Raw genomic sequence first — 4,769 nt, forward strand, 5'->3', positions numbered from 1 at the left:
GGGAACTCTGGAATGACTCAAGTCGGGACCTGAACCAGGAAAGGGTGGGTTATGGCCTAAAACCACACCCTCCTCTCACTTTGTCAAACAGCATCCGTTTTAATTACAGCTTCAGCTTCCTGATTTGGGGGGCCTGTCCTAGATGAACCAGAAGCTCTTTCCACCCCAGGTCACCCTCACACCTCCAACACCCGCATTTGCATATGTGGTTTGCTTTTTATTGACATCCAAGTAATCATGGAACAGCTTCAGCTGGGCCCTCTGATGGAATCTGAGTCAGATCACAGCTTCTCTGAAGATCTTGAGACCCAGCTTGGTGGAACCCCAGAGCCAATCTGTCAGACAGTCAGTCAACACACGTGGAGAGATTGTGCACTGCCAGCAAGGCCTTTTGCCAGGCACTGGTTAGCACAAGACAGAGAGAGAGGTTGAGGAAGACCCGACTCTTACAGAAGTCAGGAAAGACATAAATAGAAACCCCAAAGAACTCCAGACACGAACATCTACAAACCGTCTTGTTGACTTGTGTGGCCATGCACAGCAGAGGCAAGAGTTTCACACTGTCTTAATCTGGCTAAGGCTCCAGAGGCCGAGTTTCTAGAGCCGGGTTCTTCCCCTCTGCCCAAGCAGGCCCTTACATGGAGCGCACAGGCTCTCTAATCCTGAGTGGAAACAAAACAAGCTTTGGCACCACTCCCCACCCCTTCTAGACATCCCCCCAGTTACAGGGAGCAGAAGGGGCTTCCTGGCCTAAAGGAGAATGTAAGGCTATGGCTCTCATCACTCAAAAACTGCCCAGAGAGGGGGCACTCAGCGATTGTACTATCAGGTCTATGTAAGAGGGTGCTCAGCGATTGCATTAGCGGGTCTATGTAAGAGGGGACACTCGGCAATTACACTAGTAGCTCTATGTAAGAACCCACCTCCTGAGAGAAGATAAGATGGAGATAAAATTGCAGCCAGAGACAGTGGTTTGTGGTGCCCACTATGACCCACTGGAATTACAGCGTGTCAGACAAGGGCCTCTGGGGGTGTGTCTGAGCCTAGAGACCTATAAGACAGCCCTCTGGCCCGGGGACGTCCTATATGAAAACTCAGCCAAAAACACAAGGCTGATCGTATTGAATGTCAAATGCCTGGTGTACACAGTAAGTGTCAGAGGAAAAGAAATAATAATGGTAACGTGGATTGAGCACCTACTATGTGTCAAAGCACTATTCTATGCAGTTTATATGTGTTTAATTTTTCCAGCAACCCATGAGGTGGGTACCAGTACTATTCTCATTTTATCCATGAGCAAAGCGAGGCTCAAGGAGAGTAAAGAACTTACTCCATGTCACACAATTTTTAACAGTAGATCCAGGGTTTGAACGCAGAATTCTGCTTCAGCCAGCACGCGTGTGCACAAACAAACCTGTGTGTGTTTTTCTGAAGTGATGGGAAAGGACTTCAGGAAAGAGAGCTGACGGCACACACAGGACTCTATTTGTAACTTATTTTTGATATAAAGAAGGAAACGTCGAGGGGTGAGTTTAAAGCAGGAGCATGCCTTTCAGCGAAGAGATCGTTTTGGATGTGCAGTTTTGCAGTATTTAAAAACCTCAAATTGTGACCGTGTTTGAATTGTCCCCTGAGAGAGCAGTGGGCTGGGACTGGCTGGCAGGGCAGGGGAGGAGCCGAGCGGGGAAGAGGAAGGGCGGGCAGGCTGGGGGAGAAGCAGCTCTCCTGGGTGCTGCCTGGGAGTCGCCACGGAGTCCCAGCGCCGCGGCCGCGTCCTGCGCTCCCTGATGCGGCCTCCGCGCCAGGGCGAGGGAGGAGGAGGGAGGGGAGAGACTCCGCTGGGAGGTGGGACAGCGTCCTCAACACCCTCTTTCCGCGCCCTCGGGGTCGGGTCCTTCGTGGGGCAGCTGTGACCTGGCGGGTCCCGTCCCCCAAGAATGCCCTGTCCTGGTGCTCGATCCTCGGAGAGGTTTTCGGGCTGGACCCCGAGTCTCCTGGGCCACAGCGCCATCTTGTGGCCGCTGACAGGTCCTCTGGCTCCGATGTCCAGCGCTTTCGCCACCTGCGCCGGTGGGTTCAGAATGGTTCTCTCCTGGGGCAGGGAGTCGAGAGGGGAAGCGGGCCTGGGTGCGCAGACCGGGACCAGAGTCGCCTGGCTCTGAGAACTGGCTTCTCAGCGGGTAGCGTCATGGAAGGAATGATCCTTAGAGCTGGGCAGGCCAGAAACCTGCCCCTTGCTTATGAACTTTTAACCCTGAGCATCTGTATGCCTCAGTTTTCTCATCTGTTAAAGGGCATAATAACGCTGGGTGGAGAATACATTGAAAGTCTCTAGAACAATCCCTTCGATTAGTAGGAGCTCAGCACATCACTGATGGTGTCACCATCCTGAGTGGCCACAGCAGGTCTCAGTGCTGCTCCAACTCACACTTGGCACATGGAGGGGCTCTGGGCACAACGCAAACAGGTAGTGATGCCTGCTTAGTCGAGCCCAATAGTGGGAAAGCCCTACTGCCAAATATTTGCCTATTTTCATAAAAGATAACAGACAGTCCAGTTGGTCTTGCAAACCGTGTAAAAACAACTGGCTATTTTATTCATCACCCCAGGGTGATGTTCCGTTGTCACCAGTTGCTCCTGCCTCCCACATCTGCTTGCAGGAAGCCCTCTTGGAACAAAACCCGTCCCACTTCTGGGAGGCACCATAGTTGGGAAGGGAAATGGCAATAGTGCAAGGCGTCACTCAAACCCGGAGTTCACTTGCCAGGTGAGGACATGGGGCAAGTCACTAACTTCTCCAAACGTCTGATTCTCATCTATAAATCAGAGATATCAATCCCCACTTTCTTAGGCTTTATGGAATTAAATGTCATGTCAAACACTTAGCACAGTGGATTTAGCATGCTTTAGCGTCACCAGAGAACTTATTAAAATACTAGTCACTGGGCCCCACCCAGAGTTTCCGAGTCAGTACATCTGGGGTGAGGCTCAAGGATTTGCATTTCCAATTTGCATTTCAGGAGATGTTGGTGCAATCTGTCCAGGGACCACACTTTGAGAAGGACTAATCTAGCACGTTCTAGACCCTCGGTTAATATTCATTGTCATTCCCCAACCACCCAAGTACAAATCAAAAGGGAGAATGAGGAGATATGGGGGAATATTAGCCCAAATCCAATCAATAAAAAGCTACAAACCCAACATCTACCTAGTAATCAGAACAGTTCCATTTAACAGATGCTAATTGAACGGCTTCTCTCCATTTCTTCCACAGCTTCGTGGGGCAGGGCCCTGCTCACAGGCGCCCTCCCTGCTCAGCCTGCGTGGGGGAGGGGAAGAGCACTAAGTGCATTGACTTTGGGACGCCAGAGTTTCCTCCTCCAGCCCCAGATCCGTTTGCATTTTTATGGTTAGTGGAAGGAACATGACCTTTAGAGCAAAAAGATCTGATTTGAACCAACCCCGGATCTCTGCTACCAAAATAGCTGTGTGGTCTTAAGGAAGTCTCTTCACTTCTTCGCCTGTGTTTGTTTCCTCATCTGTACAAACAGTCTGAGGAGGACCCACCTCCCAGAACCGCTGTGCAGGCCTGGATGACATCTGTGTGTTCAAGACGCTGGCACCTAACAAGCACCTAATAACTCCATTTCCTTCTTTGACACTTATCCGTGGCCTACAGGGTAACCTGGGGGTACACAGGCCAAGAGCCAAAGTCCCCGCCTGCTGGGAGCTTCCACCCCACGCCTTTGTCAAAACAGAGGAATGGAGAAGGTCTGAGATGAGATCTGGCTGGGGCCGTGGAGTCTGGGAGGTGAGGCTGCTGGTCCCGGGGATGGGTGCCCGGTGTGTGAACTCTGTAGCAGGGCTGCTAAAGCCGGCTCCATGCCAGCTGGGCTTGACTCAGAGCTAATGGCCTGCTAATGGTTTTCAGAGCTTTGCCTCGGAGGTGTGGAGAGCCCTGTGACTCACCACTGTGCCAGCCAGGGAGACTGCAAGGTCCTCCATCCAGCAGCCTCTGCTCTTGGCACCTTTTGTTTCATGTTCATTCATTCATTCCACAGACACTTGTCAGGAACCCAGGGCAAGCTGGGTTCACAGGCCTGGGCGAGGAAGACAGACTGGAAGGGGGAAGACTGAAAGGGAGTTACCTCCCACCCATCCCCACCTCTCCTGGCCAGGGCCTGAGTGAAGGGGTGGTGGTAGGGGACTTGGAGCTTTCCTCCAGGTGCCCAAGGCTCACCCCCTTTCTCGTAGGGTCACAGGGAAGGCCTGATGAAGCAGAATTTTCTGAGGTTAATTGGTCTGGATTTGGCTCCTGCAGGAACGCAGGATGAGGAAGGAGGTGGCATCAAAGATAGTGACTGGGGTACTAAGAGAAGGGGTGGCCCTGACAGACATGGCCATGGAATTGGCTTGGAGGAGAAGGGGATCAATTTGGTTTCAGTTTAAGTGTTTTCTTGAGTCTCTTTTCTCTTAGGAGATGAAAAGAGTCAAGAAGCCCAGGGTGGAGATATTGATGGATCAAAGAGAAGATTTAAAGAGGGAAAATGCTTCCATGGCCCCTGCTCCCTCGAGCCTTCCTTCCCTGTTTCTCCATCTGCTATATTTCCCCTCTTCCTCGAGCCATCCTCTCCACTCTCTTGTCTCTTTAATGCCTCCCCATCCCAGACTATCTCTGAAGCTCCCACGGAATAAGTGAAAAGTACAGTGACACTCAAACCTTCTCTCCTACCTCTGGTCCCACCTCATGACTCTGTGCTGTGACTCGT

Source organism: Equus quagga, chromosome 13 (genome assembly GCF_021613505.1).
Source record: "Equus quagga isolate Etosha38 chromosome 13, UCLA_HA_Equagga_1.0, whole genome shotgun sequence".
In the NCBI taxonomy this organism is placed as follows: Eukaryota; Metazoa; Chordata; class Mammalia; order Perissodactyla; family Equidae; genus Equus; species Equus quagga.